The 25,172-nt window shown below is 38.4% G+C and overlaps 1 long non-coding RNA gene across 2 annotated transcripts in view; it reads left to right on the forward strand.

Moving 5' to 3' along the window:
- The window catches only part of LOC129048005 (uncharacterized), a 104,962-nt gene that overhangs the window by 1,496 nt on the left and 78,294 nt on the right, over positions 1-25,172 (forward strand). For both annotated transcript variants that reach the window (XR_010136591.1, XR_008509977.2), the window contains exon 2: positions 21,379-21,478. This is a non-coding gene — a long non-coding RNA (uncharacterized LOC129048005). The remainder of the gene's footprint in view (positions 1-21,378; positions 21,479-25,172) is intronic.

The following is a 25,172-nucleotide window of genomic DNA, read 5'->3' on the forward strand; positions in this document are numbered from 1 at the left end:
TTCTACTTATCTGAACCTTAAAATTGTATAAAGAGAAAAATAGATTTTATGTTCTGTTATTACTTTCCTTCTTATATTACACTTTAATGGAACTTAGTTGTTGGACATGTCTTTCTACACCCATACATCTATCCATCACTGTAACTGCAACCTCAAAATTATTTATTTATTTCTATTCTTCTGCTTAATCAATGTCTTTCTAACTAGACTTCAGCGAGGAGGTTTTGCATTTGTTTGGCTTATCATTGTATCTCCAGGTTCTAGCACAGTACCTTACATAAAGAAGGTGCTCGATATAAACATTTGTTGAACAAACAGAAGTTTAGCAGACATCTTGATATGACATAAGTATTCAAAATGTCAGCAGAATATTATTGAATACCTCTATGAGTCTACTCACTAAAATAATCAAGTGTGCCGTTAATATATATCACTTTGTATAGATTTCTACGTTGCCTTTTATCCCTTTATGTTAAGCTACATGTTTCCTTTGTGTGTCTCTTTTTCTCTCTCTGAATATACACATGTCATTAGCTTTTTACCTCTGCCTTAGAAAAAAGTCTCCCTCCCTCTCTTCTACACTAGGTCTTCGTTTCACTGCTCCCTGGTCTTAAAAGTTTTTTCCATGGGACTCTCCTGCCAACATAATTCTGTGTGAGTTACGTTCGTTTGCAAAACCTTTCAGCATATGAAGATGTTCTATTTAATTAGTAAAAGCTCTTTTTTTTTTCTGTCCTCAATGGAGCATCATATATCACCAAGTCTGGAGAGTCATTAGCTGTGATATTAATCAGGATGGGAACAAAAGCAGAATAAAACCCCAGACCTCAGTGAACCTTGCCGTGTCTCAGGCTCAGCTGCAACTACCCTGCATGATCAAGCCCTCTGAGGATCCCTTGGATCATTTCCACCCTAAGGGGCACAGTGAAGAAGGCTGTTATTCACCATGGCAGATAGTGTGTTACTGCTGCTCAGGGACACAGCAGGGGGACAGGGGAACTGAGGGCTGAATATCTCAAGCACAAAATATCCCACTTGGGAGCTCCTGTGCCTGTGTTGAGGGAAAGTGTTTATTTCCTAGAGCCTCTTTCAGTTTAGGCGGAAGGTGACTGCTTCTACTCTTGGGAGATAAAAAGGAGAGTTTGTTTATACATGTATGCCCTGCCTAATAATCCTTAGGAAATGCCGATTTCATCTTATGATATGATTAGGAACAAAATAGGGAAGCAAAATGTATGTAAGCTCCCTAGAGATGTTTGATCTCTGTATAAATTATGCTAATTGGTAATTCCCTGGGTCTTCATGCTCTCTGGGACTCAGTTTCCAGTTGAGTAAAATGGGAAAAATGATGTCCATTCTGTTTCCCTTGCAGAGTTGTGAGAGAAGAAAAAAGTAAAATTGATGTTCAGATGTTAAAATGACCCCTTAAGTTTGTTTTATTAAGATTTGCAAAAGTAACTTTGTCAAATACTAAATCATGTATTGGGATAAAATCAAAACAAAACATGCGACCATGAATCACACACATTGTGTCCACTATGTGGATATGAGTGAGAGGCAGCTGTCATGTAGCAAAAAGAATGCACGTCATAGCGCATCTCCACCATTCCTGACTTCAGTGACCTCAAGTCTGTCTACGAAGTTCAATTACCACATCAGTAAAATGAAGACAGTAAAAGTCACCTATCAGGGTTGATATAAGAACAGAATAATTTTATCAACTTCTACCTGCCTTTATTTTGTCTGAAAATATCAGCTTAAGGTTATTTTCTTGATTGCCTCAAGGTAGCTATATAATCTTTACAGAATGGCTATGATCTGGTATTCCTCTCTTCTCTTTTATTATTATTTTCTCTCCTGATATCTTTACATCCGTTTCTTCCTCTAGAATCCATCATGCAGGCAGCCTTTAGCAAGCATCATATGCTACCTAAAGTGTTTTGCGTACGTTACCTTGTTTACACACCTAAAGTAGCCTGTCAAAGTTAGGCATTATCTTTATTACATCAAGAGGAGGTGAAGAGTTCCTGGTAGTTACTCAGTTACTGAGCAGGAGACCAGGATCCAAACCTATACTCTTCTGTCCCTGCAGCTGGAGCTCATTTCTTTTTATCCCATTGCTTCCCGACAAGCTTTCTCTAGGAGCTTTAGAAAGCTGCACATCCCCCTGTTGGTATGACATGGGTTCCATGCTCAGGTATAAGGAATATAAGGAATTGGCAAGCTCAAGGTCAGGTTGGATTTCCAGGCAGCGGCTGATATGTTAGCGTTTCTGTCTTGTTCTTTCAGATGTGACACAATGCACAGCCCAGCAGGTGATCTGGCCCTGACAACTGGTAAACTATAATAATCCTAATACTTTGCATCAATACAGCACCTTTCATCTAAAGCATCTGGGGGCTCAGAAGACATTAATTAAACTTCACAGCATCCTAATTCCTTGAGGTCAGGACTGTACCAATTTTCGAGAGAGATAAACTGAGATAATAAGGACTCTCATAAAGCAGAAAATCAAGACAGATCATTTGGCAGATGATAGAAGCCTAGCTTCTGGGTTGACTGAAACAATCACTAGATAAAATTGTGTGTCACTGAAAGCACCTGCTGTGAAGTCAGTAGACCTAAGTTTTTGGACTGACCTTTCCATTTTTTTGAGTGGATAGAAAAGTCACTTTTTCTTTCTCATTCTTCGTGCACTCATCAGTAAAACAAAGGAGCTGCTAATCACTGCCTTTACCTAGAAGCATCCACTCTCATGCTGACATGGCCCTTAGGAATCATCTGCCTACAGTTTTCTGAACACTGCTTCATGGGCATGTGTCAGTAGGATGTTTCAGAATCATGAGGGATGGGGAATGGACGAGAATGTTTTTTTTAAAATGCAGATTCCCAGGGGCCCATCCTAGTGATTCTAATTTAGTGGGTCTGAGATGGGACTCTGAAATACAAAGTTTTTAAACACTTCCCAGATGATTCTGATGTAATCAGTTTGGGACCCACAGCGGGTCAAGCTGTGCTCTGATCTTTGCCTTTTTACAGGTTATAGGGAGCTTTTCAACATCTGCCGCTTCTGCCTCTACCCCACTCCTTCTCCCCACCCGAGGTATTGCCCCAGATTTCTCCTTAAAATGTGTATCATCAACTTGTTCTCCATAGCAGTTGAAAAAATAATTTCTATGTTAAGTAGATCATGATCAATCCACTTATCTTGATATTGCAAAATGTTTCCAAAAGAAATTTTAATTCTATAATAATAGATCCTCATGAAACACTATATGCCAGGAACTATTAATTAATTTTACATATATCCATTTATTTAATCCTCACAGCAGTCCAATTAGTAGGTAATTAATATTATTATCATTTTAGGTGTGGAAACTAAGGCACAGAGAAATTATGTAATTTGTCTAAGGAAACATAGCAGAGCTGGATTTGAAGCCAGACAGTTTGGCTCCAGAGTCTTTTATCTTAAGCTCTATGTATAGTGTCTCAAATAATCCAAAGATGAGTGAAGATTCGAATAACTGCGTTCTATGAAGTTCTAGACTATACTGAGGTTTTTGAGAATCTGATAAAAGTTGTGAAAGCCTCTCCCAGAAAATTTCTCACGTGTGTAAACAATCTCAATATGGCACACAATTTCAGGGGTTGAACAATATTCAAAAGTTTTTCCATGAAATCTCTGTTAAAAAAGAAACTGGAAAGCAGTTGACTAAATGAAAAGCTACAAAAATGAGTGGTGGGAAATATGATCACTGTTTTTAGATACAAAAAGTGCTTTCATTTTTTTAAAGGCAACAGACATGTCTTTGGTGAAATTAAAAATACAGCACATTATGATTAAACACAAAAATATACCTTTTTAATAGAGTCATCAAATAGTGATTTAGGCTTCTTCAAGGAGGTAGTGAGCTCCCCATTGCAAGACGTGTTCAAGCAAATGATGGGAGGCAATCTCACAGGGATGCTGATGATGACATTTTCTATAATAAATTAATTGTCCATAAATGAAAAAACCTACAATACTCTAAAGGAGGCCGAGAAAATCCAGTCTCAATAATGTAGAATCCATAATGTTCAGCATACTATAGCAATAATAATAATGATACTATACCTAGACATGTAAAGCTCAAAAATGTGGCCACAAATCAGTAAACTGACCCTGAGATAACCCAGGTATAGAGATTAGCAAAAAGCTATCTTAAAAAAGTTGTTATGAATATGTTCAAGGACTTTAAGGAATGTATGTTCATAATAAGTTAATCTATAGCACACAAACAAAACCATCAACACCAAACTAAAGTTTTAGAAATGAAAAATATAATATCCAAAATGAAAATTTAACTGATTTTACTTAATAGCAGATACAAGACAGCAGATAAAGAGAAGCTATAATAAAAGAAACAACTCAAAATAAAGTACAGAGAAAATGAAAGGCTGAAAAAAATATAGCAAAGCCTCAATGACTTGTGGGACAGTATCAAGCTCTACAATATCCATATAACTGGAGTCCAAAAAACAGAGGAGACAGATAATGAGGATAGAAAAATAATTAAAGAAATAATGATAAAATTCTCCAAAAGTTTTGTAGAAAACAAAATTTACATGTCCAAGAACATCAGTAGTGAGCTTCAAGAAAGAGAAAAACAAAGACAACTATACTTAGAGACATCATAGTCAATCAAAAATTAGAAGAAAATGTTGAATAAAGCCAAAGAAAATGATACTTTATATCAGTAAAACAATGGTATGTGATGGCTAATTTCTTAAAATCAGTGGGTGATAGAAGACAAATAAATGACATTTTTTAAGTACTATGGGGTGGGGATACAAAAATCTGTCAACCTAGAATTCCATATCCAACAAAAATGTACATAGACAAATAAATGCAAATCAAAACATTTTTAGATTTGTAAAAATGAGAAAATTTGTTTCAAAAAGACTGGAATTATGGGAAATACAGAAGGTAATTCTTCATGCTAAAAGATATTCACAGATCTGCAGAAAGATAATCACAGGCACCGAGGAATCACCACACTGATTTCCACGATGGCTGAACTAATTTATACTCACACCAACAGCGTATGAGCGTTCCTTTTTCTCCACAACCTCGCCAGTATCTGTTATTGTTTACCTTTTTAATAATAGCCATTCTGGTGCTGGAGAGGATGTGGAGAAATAGGTACACTTTTACCCTGTTGGTGGGACTGTAAACTAGTTCAACCATTGTGGAAGACAATGTGGCGATTCCTCAGGGATCTGGAAGTAGAAATACCATTTGACCCAGCCATCCCATTACTGGGTATATACCCAAAGAGTTATAAATCATGCTCCTATAAAGACACATGCACACGTATGTTTATAGCGGCACTTTTCACAATAGCAAAGACTTGGAACCAACCTAAATGTCCAACAACGATAGACTGGATTAAGAAAATATGGCACATATACACCATGGAATACTATGCAGCCATAAAAAATGATGAGTTCATGTCCTTTTTAGGGACATGGATGAAGCTGGAAACCATCATTCTCAGCAAACTATCACAAGGACAAAAAACCAAACACCACATGTTCTCACTCATAGGTGGGAATTGAACAATGAGAACACACGGACACAGGAAGGGGAACATCACACACCGGGGCCTGTTGTGGGGTGGGGGGAGGGGGGAGGGATAGCATTAGGAGATATACCTAATGTTAAATGACGAGTTAATGGGTGCAGCACACCAACATGGCACATATGTAACAAACCCGCACGTTGTGCACATGTACCCTAAAACTTAAAGTATAATAATAATAAAATTAAAAAATAAAAAATAAAATAATAGCCATTCTAACTGGTGTTAGATGGTATCTCATTGTGGGTTTCATTTGTATTTCTCTGATGATCAGTGATGTTGAACTTTTTTTTTATATGATTGTTGGCTGCGTGTATGTTTTCTTTTGAAAAGTAGCTTTGCCCACTTTTTAATGGGGTTGTTTGCTTTTTTCTTGTAAATTTGTTTAAGTTCCTTATAGATGCTGGATATTAGACCTTTGTGAGATACATAGTTTGCAAAAATTTTCTCCCATTCTGTAGGTTGTCTGTTTATTCTCTTGATAGTTTATTTAGCTGTGCAGAAGCTCTTTAATTTAAGTAGATCCCATTGGTCAATTTTTGCTTTTGTTGCAATTGCTTTTGGTGTCTTTGTCATGAAATCTTTGCCTGTACTTCTGTCCTGAATGGTATTGCCTAGATCATCTTCCAGGATTTTTATGGTTTTGGGTTTTACACGTAAGTCTTTGTGTTCTCACTTGTAAGCGGAAGCTAAATGATGAGAACACATGGAGACATAAAGGGGAATAACACACACTGAAGCCTTTCGGAGGATGGAGGGTGGAAGGAGGCAGAAGTTCAGGAAAAATAACTAATGGGTACTAGGCTTAATACCTGAGTGATGAAATAATCAGTACAACAAACCCCCATGACACAAGTTTACCTATATAACAAACCTGCACTTGTACCCCTGAACTTAATATAAAAGTTAAAAAAAAAAAAATCCCCGGAAGTGGTAAGCATAAGAATAAATATAAAATGTATTTTTATATTTTATTATTTTACTTAAAATGCATTTGATTAGAGCAAAAATTACAATATTGCATATATATTGCAGATATAGAAGACATGACACCATAAAAAAGAGGATGATAAATAGAACTGTAAGGTTGCAAAGCTCTTTTACTTTCTAGAAATAGAAATACTGACATTAACTCTAAGTAGTCTGTAATAACAAGGATGCATATTGGAATCCCTAAGGCAACCATTAAAAAAATATGAAGTACAGCTGAAAAGCCAAAGAGGAATTAAAATGAAATGCTGGAAAATATTTGATTAACCCAAATGAAGACAGAAAGACAAACTTCAGAATAATAAGAAAATTGTAGACCTAAATCCAACTATATGAATAATAATATTAAATCTAAATAAACTCAACCCTACAATTAAAAGGTTAAGATAGATTAAGAGAAAAAAAAAACCAGTAAGATGTAATGTCACTGCATGGCACTTTAAATATGAAGTAACAATTTGAAAGTGAAAGGATGGAATTAAAAATACCATGTGGGCTGGGCGCAGTGGCTAACGCCTGTAATCCCAGCACTTTGGGAGGCTGAGATGGGTGGATCATGAGGTCAGGAGTTCGAGACCAGACTGACCAACATGGTGAAAACCCGTCTGTACTAAAAATACAAAAAAAAATTAGCCGGACATGGTGGTGCATGCCTGCAATCCCAGCTACTCAGGAGGCTGAGGCAGGAGAATCGCTTGAACCTGGGAGATGGAGGTTGCAGTGAGCTGAGATCACACCACTGCACTCCAGCCTGGGTGACAGAGCGAGACTCCATCTCAAAAAAAAAAAACAAAAAACCATGTGAACAATAAAATTAACAAAGCTGAATAACTATATTAATATCAGACAAAATAGACTTTAAGACAAAAGTATTTAACGTTATTTTAAAAATATTCCAAATATACAGAAAAGCTGCAAAAGAGTTGCAATAATTTTCATATGCTGTCTACTCAGGTTCACCAAATATTAACATTTACCACATTTCTCCGCATTTCTCACTGCATGTCTCTGCCTCCCTCCAATACCCTCTCCCTTTCTGTCTTTATCTGTGTAGATCTGTACACATACATACACACACACACACACACACACACACACACAAACGCACACATACGCCGGCAGATTTTTTTCTGTGCCATTTGAGAATATGCTGCATACATAATTCCTTTTCATGCTTAAATATTTCATTATGTGTTTCTGAAAAACCAGGACATTACATAGACACCAATACAAAAATCAAAATCAGGAAATTAACATTGATAACATAGTAGTATCTAACCTACAGATCCTATTTAATTTTTCCCAATTATATCACTAAGCTCTTTTTATAGTAAAAATAATTCTTCTAGTTCAGAATTTAATCCCAGATTAAATGCTGCTCTTAGTTGTCATGCCCTTTTATTTTCCTTTATTGTGGAATGGTTCCTCAGCCTGTCTTTCATGGCCTTGAGGTTTGGGGAAATCACAGGCCTTCTTTGGTAGAATATTCCTCAAATTAGGCCTATGCGATGTTTCCTTATGATTAGTCTGAGGTTATGCATTTTTGGCAGGAGTACCTTGGAGTAATACTGTGTCTTTTTCACTGCAAAACATCCAGAAGAAAATTGTATCAATTTGTCCTATTTCTGGTCATTAACTTTAGTCACTTTGATTAAGGTGTTTCCTGCCAAGTTTTTTCTCTAAGGTTACTGTTTTTGTTTTGTCAATAAGAAGTATCTTATTGGGAGGTACTTTGACAACAGGAAAATATCCTAGTTCTCATTAAACTTTCACCTACCTGTTTTAGCAATCATAGGTGATGCTTACTGAAGCAATTATTACTATGGTGGTTGCCAAATGAAAGCCAAGAGGTATAAAGAACCAGGTATAAAGAGCAACAATTGAGACTGAAAAATGGCCAATTCGTTGGGAAGACATAGTAATCATAAATATATACATGCCTTATTGAAAAAACATGAAGCAAAACCGACAGAATTAAAGGCAAAAAAGATAAATCCATAATCGTAATTGAATATCATGATGCCCCTCTCCAATGATTAATAGATAACTAAACAAAAAAATCAGTAACGATATAGACATGAATAACACTTTTAGATCTATTGATGTAATTGACAATTTTGCCACATTACACCCAGAAACTACCAAGAATAGAAACTTTTCTAGTGTTTATGGGATGTGCGCCAACATAGACCATATGCTGGATTATTAAATTAGTCTCAATAAATTTTACAAAATCAATATCTTACAGAGTACAGACTTTAAACAAATTGAATTGTATAAGAAATCAGTAATCTAGAAAAGCCCCAATTATATATCGGTTAAACTGCTACTGGAGTAAACAGTGTATTAGCCAAGGAGGTGGCCTTATAGACAAATTCTAAATATAGATTCCACAGTGTGATACACTCAGGGGGTTTTTGGAGAGAAACATTATTTTAAAGCATTTCATTATGATTTGATATCTGCATATTCAGGAGAGAAACTTACAAGTAAAGAATGCCAATTATGATTAAATCTATATAGATGCAGAAGTTTAACCCCATGATTTGCAAAGATTTTTATTGGTGAGGGTGGTTAAGTGTGGGCCAGACCACATTTCGCCTGACCAGCTAGGCAGTATGATCCTTCCACACACGGACAGGTTGGGAAGCCAATGTGTGTCGTGGGACTTGCTCATCCCCATGGTTTCAGCAGCTATCTCATCCAGGGTTTTGGGAGAAGGGGTACTTAGCAACCTGTGTACCCCTACTCTCAGATTCCAGCTTTTAGAGATGGTAACATTATTCTGGCTTCAGAGAACTATAGAAATGAAGCAACAGCAGCAGTTATCTGGTGGCACATTGCTATGTAAGTACCACTGGATCTCTATTAGAATGAGAATGATTCTGGGCACAGTGACCCACTCCTGTAATCCCAGCACTTTGTGAGGCCGAGGCAGGAGGGATTGCTTGAGGTCAGGAATTTGAGACCAGACTGGCCATTTTGGTGAAAGCCCGTCTCTACTAAAATTAAAAATAAAATTAAAAAAAAATAGCCAGGTGTGGTAGCACGTGACTGTAATCCCAGCTACTCAGGAGGCTAAGACAGGGGAATCACTTGAACCCAAGAGCCAGAGGTTGCAGTGAGTCAAGATCATGCCACTGCACTCCAGCCTGGGAGACAGAGCAAGACCCTGTCTAAAAAAACAAACCAACAAACAAAAAAAAGGGAATGAAATGCCCAGAGCAGCCACCCTCAGGAGGCTATTTCTGCCAGTAGACTGTGGTATAAAATTGCATCTATACCTATATACACATTTATATTATTTATGTATTTTAGTTTATCTCTGATAACTATTTTTTTCTGATGCGAAAACTATTCTTTAAGTAAGATATATATGTTTATGCCTCTCTCTCTATATATATATTATATATATATACACATATATATAATTTTAAAAGTGAAAGTGAATTCAGTGCTCAAGACAAGAAAGGTTTTTTGTTTTGTTTTGTTTTCCCTATTACCCTTGTAGAACATTGCCCTGTCCTCATTATTTTTGGAAACAAATCGTTGCTTTAAAATGATCAGGAAACTAAAGGGGAAACATTTGCACTTCATTTTTTTTTTTTCCAGGTGGATAATGAACTCTACACCCAAAAGGGAGAAAGAGAACCTGAGAACACAATTGTGCAAGTTAGGAATCAGTGTGCTAGTCAAAAAAGGTGTCAAGTAGAGAAAGGTGGGAGCAGTGGCATTACAAATAAGGAAAGCGATTCAGTAAAGAAGTGACTCAAAAGGTCAGGCTGCTAAGTGTCCCTGCAGGGCGAGAACCAGAAATCACACTATTGCAGCCCACGCAGGCCCACACGAAGGACCAGAATAATTGATGATATAAGAGCCAGGATTTGCGTAATTCACAGGATCTTAAACCGCCCACAGCCATGCAGCCCAACTGTCTCTGTGCAAACATCACGGAGCTCGGGTGATGTTGAGAGCCTTTGGGGCTGTGAGGTGATAGGATAGCTGAAGAGAGGGTTTGGATGAAAAGGGACCTGAAGCCTGCACTAATCCATGCATTATGTTTTGAAGATAAAGGAACAATGATTCCATGAAAATCAAATGTCCCACTTTGTGTGAATACTTGTGCAAGTGTCTAAGAGAACAATGCTGAGCTCTTTGGTAAAGAGCTTGGTTGGAGCTGGTGCCTAGCGTTAAAGCTTAAATATATATTCTCCTGCTCCTGAAGTCTAACTTGCCCTAGCACACTCAAGCCTGCCCAAGGGAGAAAGACTGCTTTTTCCCCGTGGGGACGCTGGTTTAGCTTGTGCTTTCTGCCTCTAGAGGAGGTAGAGGACGGGCAAGAAAAGTGCTAATATCTGATTTCTGATTTTCCAGGCATAGTAAGCCTGTCGACTCTCCTTCTATAGCCCAATTAATGATTCAGACTTGACCAGTTAGATAAACAACTTCCTGCCTTTGAAGAGAGCTAGGAAGTGGGCACAGAGTGGCTAGCTGGCATGGAGAGAGGGACACAACTGTCCCCATCTGCCATATGGGGACTGAGCAATCTCCCTCAAGTACACACATTGCAGGATGGGTGAGCCTCATTTGTCCCTGTGAACTGACCTGAGCCTCTCCTGGTAGCTGTTATCGGTGCTTCCTAAAACCTTAGCTCTGTTACCTGAAATCTGACTTTTATAACCATCTCTTTATGATCTCTCCAAATCAGGGCAGAAAAGAGCCAGGCTCTTCTGCTGGTACTGACTCAACTGGAAGCATCACTTAAGCTCTCTGGGCCTGCCATTTTTATTGTTTGGATTCATTCACTTAGTGCTAAGCCTAGTGCTAAAAACCTTGGTCACAAAGCTGAGTAAGGGAAAACAGCTGCCCTTGAAGTTCTTACAATCTAGACAAATTTAGAATTCATTGTGAAACAAGGTGATAAGGTTGGGAATAAAGGCATGTCTATGATGTCAGAGGAGAAGAAGAGATTAAGGCTAAACAGGTAATGTAGTGGAGCTAGCTAATATTCCCTCAGGATTCATCCAGTCTTCCCTTCTTTTTAACAATGGAACCTGCCAAGATTTCGCTGGCTGCATGACCCCTGCCCCTTATCATAGGAATGGGGCTTAGTTCTGATTAACAGATGTGAATGGAAGTGGGGTCATGATCTTTAAAAAGACAACTTCTGTCCTCAACGAACTGTCTTCCTCCTACCCCATCATGTCCTAATGAATACAAGATGCTGGTGAGCCAGGCTTAATTGCTTGGGGGAGATAAATACTCCCAGAGAACAGTGGGGTAATAATTTGGAGGTAACCTGGGCCATCGTATGACCTCATAGAACTGAGACTAGACCACTTATCTCTGGACAGGAAAGTAAATGTTTGAACTATTGTCTTGGGTTCTCTCTGTTATTATAGCCCTTATCCTGTACCCTCACTAATACACAGTTTCATGTTAAAGAAGGGATTAACATTTGCACAAAATCTTGAATAATAGGAAAGAATATCCAGGATGACGAGAAATAGGAAAATAATTGCAGATAAAGAAAATAGCATATTAAAAGATTCAGAGACATGAAAAAGGATAATTCAGAATGCTCCTGATGTGAATGGGAGTGGAGGCTGCTGACGATATAGAGAAGTGAGAGAAGAGGAGATGTGAAGAATTAGCAGTAATCAACCCACAAATAACTTTCTTGCCTGTCTATGGAATTGAGACTTTATCCCGTTGGAGTTGGGGAGTCTTGCAGAGTTTGAACAAACTAAGGAGAGATACGATCATGTATGTCCTGAAAAAAATGATACCTCTTATTATAGAATGCAGGAAATTAAACTGGTAGCAGAGCCTTAATAAATGCAGCCATCCAATGTCCTTTCTGGGGCTCATTTCCTCACTTGCGAAATAGTTAGGTTGCTCTAGATCAGAGGTTGGCACATTATGGTCCATGGGCCAAATCTGACCTCCTTCCTGTTTTTGTTAATGAAGTGTTATTGGAATGCAGTCACTATCACTTTTATATACACTGCTCATGACTATACCTCTGGTAAATGGTAGCATTGAATAGTTATAAAGAAATCCTATGTATTTACTCACTGGCCCTTTATGGGAAAAGTTAGCTGATCTTGCCTCTAGATCAATCATAGTTACCCAAGAATGTCCACAAGTCAGCTGAGGAGAGGCCAGGCCTCCTGGTCTATAAACTCTCTCTTCAACCACAGCAGCTGTATTCTTAACCACTTTATATAGTAACCCTTCATATAAGACTTTGTTTCTCAGAAAGATACTACTAGAACAAAGCAGTTTAATAACTACTGGCCTAAGTGACCTTGAAGATCCCTTCTAGCTTCAGGAAATCTCGGTTCATTTGATGACTAAACAAACATACCTTTGAATGCCTGCAATGTGCTAAGTGCTAAACTAGATGTAGCGATGAAAGGAAGAAATATAGTCTCCCTCAAAAAGCTTACAATAATATTAGGACATTTAACTTCTGGAATAATGAGTGGTTTCACCTATTTATACACACACACACACACACACACACACACACACTGTGGCAATAATGAGTGGTTTCACCTATTTATACACACACACACACACACACACACACACACACACACACACACACACACACACACACACACACACACACACACACACACACACACACACTGTGGCAGGCTCTATTAGTTTTCCAGGGCTGCCATAACAAAATACCACAGACTGGGTGGTTTAAACAACAGAAATGTATTTTCTCACTGTTCTGGGGGCTAGGAGTCCAATATCAAGCAGGTTTGGTTTCTTTGGAGACCTCTCTTCTTGGCTTGCTGTGTCCTCAGATGTCTTTTCTCTGTGTATGTGCGTGTCTGTGTCCTAATCCCACCCGCCCTTTTTTTTTTTTTTTTTTTTTTTTTGAGACAGAGTCTCGCTGTGTCACCCAGGCTAGACTGCAGTGGTGCAATCTTGGCTCACTGCAACCTCCACCTCCTGGGTTCAAGTGATTCTCCTGCCTCAGCCTCCCAAGTAGCTGGGATTACAGGCACCCACCACCATGCCCAGCTAATATTTTTGTATTTTCAGTAGAGATGGGGTTTCACCATGTTGGCCAGGCTGGTCTCAAACTCCCGACTTCAGGCGATCCGCCCACCTTTTCTTATAGGAGCATCAGTAATATTAGATAAGGGCTCACTCATATGACCTCATTTTACCTTAATAACCTCTTTGAATGCCCTATCTCCAAATACAATCACATTCTGAGATACTGGGGCTAGAACTTCAACATATGAATTTGGAATTTGGGGGCAGGGAGACACAATTTATTCAGCCCACAATACACTGTGTTGCATATTTTAAAAAAATATGAAAATACAGTCTCTATTTTTGAAATCTTTTCAGGCTAGTGGGAGAGGCAAGACCCTATCTAAATATAAATCATGCAGCATACAGCACTCTAGGAGCTTAAATTCAAGCTGAAGAAACAAAACATATTTACAAATAAATATGCAAGTATTTGGAAAGGTTTCGTGAAAGAGATAGTAAGAATGTTAGGATTTGAATAAAAGGAGGTACACGCTCCTTTCCTGTCTTTTCTAAATATTGGTCCCAGTTAGGACTTGTGTCTTTTCATCCAGTAGGTAACTCTCAACACAACAATGCAGCAGGGAGTGGAAAAGGGCACGCAGGGAGGAGTGTGAAATGGGAGCCAGCAGTGCAAACTATTGCAGCATTCTATTCAATAAATACAAACCCTCTCTTGCTCAGCATTCTTTATATTATCAAACATTGTTGTCAATTACTGCCTTTTAGCTAGACAATGCTAATTCCTTCAAATATGCATTTTATAGACTCACATCATGTGAGAACTACAAAGAGCCTAAGAATCTTCTAAAATAGCAGGGAGCATGAATGGGATTTAGGGAGAGCAGGGAACCTCTAAAACAATAATTGAATTTGTGATTATGCACATTTAATTATGGAGAGAGTCCATATATATCATTACATAAATATAATGCACTACTTTACAGAAACCCTCAAGAGGCTTCCTCACATTGTACTTGAAATAGAACACATTCTTATGATCGGGTCCTACGTGATCTGACCCCTGGTTATTCTCTGCCCTTATCTTTTCTCCTCTCCCTCTTAGTCACTGAGCCGCAGCTACTCCAGGCCTATTTGTATTCCAAAAAGACACCAAACTGACTTCTGCTGCAGGGAATCGGCATTAGCTGTCACCCCTGCTGGAACACCTTGCTTCCAGATCTGTGCCTGGTTGATTCCGTCTGACCATTCAATCCTAAACTTGAACTATTACCATCTTCACATCCAAAGTATTAACTTTTCCATTCCTTGTTTATCACATTACCCTCATTATTCTGTTTTGTTTTCTTGACATCCCCTATCATAATCTAAAATTATTCTTCTCCATATGTTGGTTTATTTGCTTCTTTCATCCCACACAGGCCTGTGTTTATGGATGTATTCTGAGTAGTTGGGATTGTAGCAGGCATATTGTAGGTGTTCAATACATATTTGCTAGGTAGATTCTCAGAGTGATCTGTGATCCATTACTCCACTCCATCCACATTAAACAAACAACAAATAATAAACAGCAAACAAAAAAGTAAAACTGAGAAACACCAATTGCCTCAAATTTGCTCATCTTTAAAATGAGAAAAATGAGCTTCAGAGGAGTTTATCCATCTTACCAAGCCCTTGTGGAAGTATCCCAAGCCTTTCTGCCGTCTGGAGACTCTTCTCTGGACACGTTCCAATTATCAATATTTTTCCTAAAATGTGGCATGCGAATCCCTTAAAATTAGTTGACTGGAGAAGAATAGGTAATTGCCTCCCTAATCCTGCACCCTACAGAGTTATGGTCATTGGGTCCTCCTCAACATCCTCCTTCTGCTAGCAGATAGCTCATTTCCTGCAGTTCCTTTGGAAGCAGTTGCCATATTTTATTGTTATTAGTTATTACCAATCCAAACAAACACTTTAGTTTTCCCAAACTTCAGAGGAAGGTATTTTTTAAAAGGCCATCTTAATTATGCACAAGCAATGGAGAATCACAGAGGATTCATTAACATAATAAACAGAAGTCTGTTTCCAGTATCACACAAGCAAGGTAATATAACAACAAACATCATTTGCTGCTCAGCAACTTGTGGGTTCTTTTCCCAAGGTCCTCTCCTAGCTTTTTTAGTGTTGGGATTCTACTTTCTGCCCATGCCTTTATCTGAGGGGAAAGGGACATTTTCAAAAAGCAGGTGGCTCTTAATCTCTACTTTTGAGATAGAGGTAGAAATGAGACCAGGAACACTCCAGATAGAGTCTAAAAGCAATAGAAATGACAAAACATGAACTTGAGTAGAAATGTGGAAAGACCGTTAGCACAGGAGGGACAAGAGATCTAATCCTAGCTCTACCACTCACCAGCTCTGTGACCTCGGACCAACAGTATAACCTGTGTGAGTCTGTCTCTTCCTCTGTAAAATGGCATTATCCTGTGAATCTATACATGACATAGATTTGCATGTGTCAGTCTCCCAGAACAGTGTCTGATACATCCTCAGAAATCTTAGTTCCCTTTTCCCAAAAGACAGTCATTTAGCATTGTGCTACTAAGCCTTTCCTCAGCCTCCACCACTTCATCTTATCCTAACTTGAGATGTTGACCTAACTTGATTCTTCCCGGGGCCTCAGGGCTGGGTCTAGAAGCCGGCAGGCTGTGAGTAGTCACTGCCTGCCAGTTGGCAGGGAAGAACGGTGCGCTGGAGTGGGGAATTGAACTGTTGCCATTGGAGATGGCAACAGATGCTTCCTGGTTGAGGCTGAGTTGGCTAAATCAGGGCTCTGTGGTTTGAGACAGAATCCCAATTATTTCCAATTAGGAGATTGCAGCGACAGCTGCTCTTAACCCAACCACTCCTCACTGCTGCTAACCTGGCCTCATTCAGTGGAGAGCTTTAACCTGGACTCTGGATTTGTGAGAGCATCCCCAACACACATCTTATTTGAATTATTTAAATCTCTCTCACTCTGAACCTAAGATCTCATCCCCCTTAGCTTAACAGTAGTTCTGGGAGGCAAAAACAGGCAATAAAATAAGAACTGGGCTCAATTTCCAACTGTACTACTTGCTGACTGTTTGACCTTGGGTGTCTGTGTTTGACCTTGGGTACCTTGCTTTCTCATATAGGATGAGACCAATAACCTGAGTCTTGTTGTGATAATAAAAGTAAAATGTCCAATATAGAAGGACTTTGTAAATGAGGAAGGACTACACAGAATCCTTCATGTCATTGGTGACCCCTTCACAGTGAACCCAAGCCTGCTGCAGCTAATGGAAGAAGACTTCAGTGTAAAGTCAGAAGATCTGGATTACGCAAATATGCTACATGGCTGAAACCAGTCATTTTAACCTCCCTGAACATTCTTTGTCTCTTTCAAATTGAAGTAGAATTAATGGCAGAGTGCTTGCCTCACAGGCTTTGCAGTTTTATAAGTGTAATGTGGAGCCCTTGGTAAACTGTAAAGTGATGTGTACACATGAGCAATTATTATTATGTTCTTAGGGCTTTTTTTGGTTTGGCATCAGTCGAGTCAGCTGAATGCTCTAAGCAAGAACAATCTGTTTTCTTTCCTCTTGGCAAAGAACACAAAAGACAGAGCAGCTCATAGAAACTGGGGCAGGAGAGAAAACTTAACTCTCTCTCTCTCTGACACACACACACACACACACACACACACACCTCCTCCACAGATTCCCACAACTCCAGCATCCAAAATACCACAGCAGAGCTTGGGAAGTGGCCTCATTTCCTAACCAGTCTCTGTATCCCTAGTTCCGACACTCACTGTTCATTGCCCAGATATAGTTAAGATCTAAATTAAGAACAAGTCCCTGGCTCCAGCAGGCCTTGTCACATTGTGTAGAGCCCTAGACTTGAATCTGAGATGACTGGCTCTGCCGTTTCTTAGCCTCTTCTCCACCCCCATGCCAATCAATCTTCAAGCTTTGTTAACTTTATGTCTTAAAAATCTCTCATACCCACTGACTTCTTTCCAGTCCCTTTGACACCAACTAGGTCAGACCACCACGCCCCTCTTCACTCCTGGAAGATCCTCCTTTCCAGCACCGTGTCTCTACTCCAGCTCTCATTAATATGTTCTCTACTCTACAACCAAAGAGATTTTTTTAATACAAAAGTTATTCCTCTGCTTAAAACTTATCAAGGGCTCCTTATTTCTCTACAATAAAAAAACAAATGTCTTAACACAACTCACAGAACTCTGCATAATCTGGACTTTTTTGTCTAGCCTTTACAATACTCCCTTTTGCCCCTGAGCTCCAAAGATGTTTTCTGTCTTTGGGAAACCCTTTCTCCTAATTTCAGTCTATTCATACAGTGTCTTCCCTCTGCCAGGAAAGTCTCAAGAAACCCCATTCTTCCCTGCTTACCTTCCCCGACTTCCAACTAATTAATTCTGTCCTTTTCCTGCAGACAGCAGTTGACAGGACCCTCCACCAGGGGCATCTGCCTCAGTTTCTCAAAGTGGGTTAGTCTCTGTTACTATTACATGTTCATGACACTTCAACTTTTCCTGTGTAGCACTTATCCCAGCTTGCCTCTATATTCTTATTTCTTTTATAACATAATTAATATATTAAGGATTCTGTGTTCTGAGAGGGCAACCATTATATGTTTGCTGAACACATATTCCTGGCTTTTCACGGAGTACATTGCATGAATAGTTTTGAATGAATGAACATGAATTTGGGCAGTTTGTATATATTTTCTCAATCTTTTCCTTTATTATCTACAAAATTGAGCTAAGATTATTTTTCTACCTATTCAAAATATACACGGATGAGACAAATGAGATCACACATCTGATAAGGGCAATGCGGGTAAAGCATGGACTGGCACAATGCTGACTGAGCATAATAGGTGCTCAGAAAAATCTATTATCATTAATGCTGCAATTATCACTGTTATTGTAGATATTCAAAAATGTCAGCTTCTACTTTGTCCCATTTCTCACCCCATCTAAAGAGAATTTCCTGCAAAAGTTGATTGGTAATCTCCTCTTTTTCTGACAAATCATCTGCATTATGCATGTTGAATTCCGTACAACAAAATGCATGTCTTTTGTTATTCACTAATTAATCCATGTTTGTAAATCTTGTCCCTCCTTAATGGTAAGGACTGTCGTATGGATCCGTTTTATCACTGGCTGCACTCACCTGAGTGGACAGGGCGTTGCAGATATTTGATGGATTGATTCAGGAGACAGTAGTAAAGTTAACTCTAATTCAGACATCACTAGCTTGCAGTTTCTAGTGGAGATATCAGTAGCTCAAGTCTGTTTATAGGAAAGCTAATCGTATTCAAAGATAAAGCCAGGGTTTTTAAACTGAGGAGGAAAATAGAATGTTTTAAGAAGAATTTTGGAATCAGTTTATTATTAGTCTTCAGTAGGATGAGAAAAATTCACAAAATAGAGTAAGCTGCAACCTAAACATATTTGACTTGGAGAGAATTCCAGTGATGGTGTGAAGAGGATGATGAGTCCTTTCTGCAATAATAAGTGTACAACTAAACACATTAAATTTACTCAAATACTAACTTTATTAGAGAACAAGAAAGAGATTATAAAAATATATTTAATTTGGGAAATTTTCTCAACAGTCCATTCAATGTGTGTATACTCCAGAGGGCCTATGCTATGTATGAAAAGTCTGAATCAGCTGTTCTTGAAGCATGGTTTGAGCACCTTGCCATGATGAGGTGTTTCTGATGTTTAAAGAAATAAATAACTATACACCATAGCTCCTAAACCAAGTCAGCAAAGGAGATAAGGAGTGGCATTGCATTATTACCTATAGCAGGCAATGGAGCATAGTAATGAAGAACATGGCATTTTGGGGCCAAATGGATCAGTTTCAACTCCTGTAACTGCCACTTGTTAACAATAGGACACTAGAGAAGGGACTTAACATTTCATTGACTCACTTTACTCATCTACAAAATGGGGCTGATCGTTGGACTTCCTCATAAGATTGAATGCATCACTATGTAAAGTATTTGGCACATAGTAAGTACTATATATGTAGTGGTTGTAATTGTTATTATTTGAGAAATTTTCAAAGGTAGTTTAGAACACAGACAATTTTTGCTTAACACACTGGCTATGGAACCAACCAACCCCTGAGGCAGATGCAGTGTTCCTGAATCTATATGATAGTTACACATAATTTTAGATAATTATTAAAGCAGGTCCTTCATAGGCCTAGTTAAAGTAGCAATTTTTCAACTCAATTAAAATAGCTGCCTTTTATTGTTTCTCTACACTCTTTAAAGGGATGTAAGATATACCTATATTCAATACAATTATATTTTTTTAAGTACTATAAAACTGACTTGTCATTAATTCCTACTTTCTAGCCACCTCCAGTGTGATCTGAAATACTAGGGAAAATTTGTTCCACATTACTCAGCATAAACACTAGTTGGAAAGTTTGTGACTCACTGTGCGGCTCGAAGCCTCTGTGCCTATCAGCTGCAGTGACATATGGAGAGGAGGAGGCATTTGGAAGGAAATAAAGCAGAAAAATTCAAAACAAATTGGATTTGGAAATCCTGAGTTCAAATCCAAGATCTGCATTTAACTGTGTGGTTTTGTGTATGGTAATTAATCTTTGAAGCTTAATTTACTTATCTGGAAAATGGGGATTGATAGTGGCATATGTTTTATGAGATTCATTGAGATAATGGATGGATATCGTGTGCACAATGTAACTGACTCGTAAGGACTAAGTAAATACCAGCAATTATTACAAAAGCACCTTTACCTACATCCTAATGTGGACATCCGAGTTCTCCTATATTCATTTAGGTGTTGTTTATTGAGTGAAATGAAACTCGAAGCTGGAACCCATTCCCTAGACAGTCTGTGAGACTCTTATCCTCCAGGGCAGGTCCTTCCTCCTACCAAGACCATCCAAAATGATACTTTTCTATAATTTTTGTGCATCTGTCAATCTTCTCTCTTAAAATTGTAAGCGTCCTTGGGTCAAGGGTAGTTTAACGGAGAAATCCTTTTAAGAATGTAACTGAGCATTAGTCTCTGCCAGCCATTCCTTTAGGAAAAGATACTCACCGGTTAACAGATTCCAGACTTGATGTCAGTTCTTCATTGCCCAAGATAAATAAAGCAGTATATGGAGATGATCTCAGTCAACATTCCACCCATCTCTTAAAACCCAACTCAAAAGCTACCTCCGTGTGAAATTATTTGTGATCCTTTTCAGCCTAAACTAAGCACTTCCTCCTCTGAACTCCTCTGCACATCTTTTGACCATCTTCCATTAACACCTCTTCACATGACTCATTAGAAAAAAAGCTATAGCTATATATTTCTTACCTCAGTTTCAAGGAGGAAATAGATGAGTTATTCAAAGTATATATATATATATATACTTTTTCAGACATGTATAAATTAGAACCCCAACTTCTTTACCTGTTTTCTGAGTGATAATGAAAAAGCTAGAGTTTAAACTTCTGGAAAGCAGGCAACAGGATGTGGCCAGAAGTTACCAAAATATATCCAATGGATACTAAATGAAGAAGGACCCTCTGTGCATTCATGGGGTCCAGCTTCAATAGGATTGAATATTTGGTAGCGATTCCACAGAAACCTTATCAAATATTCTTTGTTCAGTCTCTGGACACCACAAATAAATGAGGCTTGGGCTCTGATCTCTTACCTATTTCCTTAGGCTCCCTTTGGCTTCAAGGCTCTTTAGAGTTGAGTTTCTATGAGAACTGAGTTCCTGTTCCATCTCTCAACTTTGCCATTTACTCTGAGACTTAGATCAGGTAAGTCAGCTCTTTAAGCCTCAGTTTATTTATATAAAAAGAAGAAGAATATCTTCCTTATAATTTTTATAAGGATTCATCTAGACCAGCAGATTCTTAAGAATATTCTGTAAAATGTTTATTACAGAACATATAATAAGTATTCTGGGGAAAAAATGTCATGATCAAATGTATTTGGGAATTGCTGTATTAAACAAAATTAAACAGATTTATTTGAGGTAGAACTTTATAAAACTTCTATATGTTAATATAAATTATGAATCTCTAGAGAAGATATGTAAGATTTAATGTCTCCCAAAATCATTGGTCAAAGAAATGTGTGGATCCAATGTCTTCAAAAATATTGATAATGAAATCAATGGTAGCCAGGCTCTTATTTACAGGCAATAGAGCCAAACTCAAAATAGGGAGGGAGGGTGGAAGCAGGAGAGAGAGAGACAGAGAGAGAGAGAGAGAGAATGAATATATATGTATTTTTTCTCTTAAAGAAGGGCCTAGATTCAGAAGTTCAAACATAGTCATTAAGACTGAGTCCCTGTTTATTTCTGGGTTCTAATTATTGTCAAGTTTTTATTCTGTTATTACAGTATTGGGTCCTTTACCCATCTCTGAACTAACCAATGATGATTATAGTCAGATTGATACAATGTTCTGATTAAATATATCTATCTCTGGACCTTAAGATAAAATCATTTCCAGGCCCAGGTATGGTGGCTCATGCCTGTAATCCCAGCACTTTGGGAGGCTGAGGCAGGCAGATCACGAGGTCAGGAGATGGAGACCATCCTGGCTAACACAGTGAAACCCCGTCTCTACTAAAAAGAATACAAAAAATTAGCTGGGCGTTGTGGTGGGCTCCTGTAGTGCCAGCTACTTGGGAGGCTGAGGCAGGAGAATGGCATGTACCCGGGAGGCAGAGCTTGCAGTGAGCCGAGATGGTGCCACTGCACTCCAGCCTGGGCGACAGAGCGAGACTCCGTCTCAAAAAAAAAAGATAAAATAATGTCCATATTACCTACATCAATTAAGAGTAGCATTGAATAATTTTGGCATCCTATTTTCAAAATGGAAACACATAGGTTAGGAATTACAGGATGTATGCTATAGAATCATACCCTCTCCTTTTGGATTGAACTTCAAATGAAACAAAGACACAACATTTTTTCATTTTTTGGAAAATGTAAGTTAGATGGTTGTGTACAGGGTCCTGGCCATAAGAGATCCTCATGAAATGTCAACTCCTTTCCTTTGTCACTCCTTCTATGCTATTTTACTGTCTTAGTGAGCCAATCAAACAATTCGGGAAGCCTTGTTAACACCTAAATATCAATCCAGGTATCATTTCTTAGAATCTAAGTCAAACCCCCTAGCACTCAAAAAGTTCTTTAAGCATGGTCATGAAGTCAGTACTATAGGATGCCTAACTATATTCTTCTGAGTATACTTTAATTGAATACACCAAAAATAGCTGTGCTTCCATATACCACACACCATACAGTTCCTAAGAGTTATACATATTTATTAGTTTAAATGCCATAGGAGAAAGACTTTCAAAAAATTTTCCCCAATCTATTATTAAGATTTTTTTCATTCACTCTGAAGACATTAATACTTCAAAGTGGCCTTGACCTGTTTCTTCTCTACTCTTCCCTAACTGCTTTGAGCCCCCACGTTACCTTTCTCACCTCTTCCTACCGCTCTTGATTCACCTTTCATACTTTCCTTGGCCAGTCTCTCTATTGCATTAGTGCAGCCTCTCTTTGCTGCCTTCTGTTTGATTTTTATCTATCTATCTTTGCCAATCTGCACATCCTCTTGGACTCCTGTGTCTCCCTTCTTAAATGTCTTTCTTTTCTCACCTTAGTCCTTGCTATGGCATTGCATTCATAAATATTGTTTCCCCCAGTTGTTAGCCATGTGACCTTTTGTTTGCAGAAATCATATCCATATTCATAAGCTGCTAGACATTTTATAAATCAGAATTCATTGTGAAATACATTAACCACTCCTATTGTCTCAGCTTGCCAGTTAGAGGAAATCACAGTCTCTTGCAGTTTTGTTCCAAAAAATAAGAGTTCACTTCAACTCCTACTAAAGGGAAGAGACCAATAAATCACAACCCTGCTAACCTGCTGGCAATTCTGTCTTACCAGCAGCTCTCTGATTGCAGGGAAACAATAATAATAATGGAATTGCAGATACAAATACACTTTTCATTTGGAGGTTTCCCTCCTTATACTAAAACACGTTAGCATCTGGAATGATTGTCAAGCATCCAATTCTGTTATCCAAGAATCAGGAAGGTCATTCAGCCAAGAACTAGAGCTAAATTACTGACTTTTACAATAAAAGTAAAGAGAAGATGAGAACTAGTGTCTATTGTGACTTCATCACATTAACACTGAGGTTATTAGACTTATCTGACCTTCAAAATGATTGTGTATATATATACCCACACACATAATTTATGCATATTATTTATAAAATAGTGCTAATAATATGGCATCTCAGGCTACCATAACAAAATCCCATAGAATGGGTAGCATTAACAACAGAAATTGATTTCTCACTGTTCAACAGAAATTGATTTCTCACTCATCTATTCTTTTAGCAATTTTGAAATATACGACGCATTATTATTAACTGTCGTCCCCATGCAGTGCAATAGATCTGGAAGTAAAGATAATAAGAATTTCTGTCCTGCAGACTTTCCAGAAAGTTTGTTCAATCACATCAGACCATAAGGAACAAAGTGTTTGGGGGCCCATAAAGTGTTATGCAAAGGTTAGTGGAAGGAAGTCCCAGATTACAGTGCTAGAATAGTCTAGTTCTGACAAGGAATCTCTTCCTGGCTTACAGGCAACCATCCTCTCCCTGTGTCTTCACATGATGCAGAGGGAGAGAGTTCTAGTCTCTTCTTCTTCTTATGAGGACACTAATCCTATGGTGGGGCCCCATCCTTGTGACCTCATCTAAACCTAATTGTCTCCTAAAGGCCCCGCCTCATCATACCACCGTATTGGAGCTTAAAGTTTCAACATATGAATTTGGGGTAAGACACAAACATTCAGTCCATAACAATATGCAATCCTGATTCTTACAGAAGAGGAAACTAAGGCTCTGACATAGCCCAACGTTACACAGTGAGTGAGTAGAGTGAGTTATAGACCCCAATCTTTCTGGCTTAGAAGCCCAGATACATTTCAAGACTGATTTTTTTTTAATTATATAATAAAATAATTCAGGCTCTGTGTGAACTCTTATAATCATGAGAAGCCCACTTCCTCTTAATACATCTTGGTGTTTTCATAGTGTAGGAGGCAAAGCTTGGCTTGAGAAATATAACTTCCCAAGATTTACACTTGTCTCTCCCTCTAGTAAACAACTTTCTCTCTCTGAGACTCCTCATCTCCTAAACAGTGAAGTTAGAAGGTGTTAGGGGTTAGGGGGTATTAGGAGGTCTTTGTTCTGAATTACTAAAGCTCTCATCGGTAGAATAGTCTCAACGTGCCAAAAATTCCAGTAAGTGTTAATTTAACTTTCTCATTTGCAACAGACACGTTTATGGATGAGGTAAATGAGGGCTCAAGAGGTTAAGTAACTAGGCCAAGTTAATCCAACTAGCAAGGAGTAGGAATTTAAACTCAGATCTGACCCCAAGCCTATGTCTCAACCACAATTCCTTACAACAGTT

The sequence above is a fragment of the Pongo abelii genome, chromosome 13 (genome assembly GCF_028885655.2).
Source record: "Pongo abelii isolate AG06213 chromosome 13, NHGRI_mPonAbe1-v2.0_pri, whole genome shotgun sequence".
NCBI lineage: Eukaryota > Metazoa > Chordata > Mammalia > Primates > Hominidae > Pongo > Pongo abelii.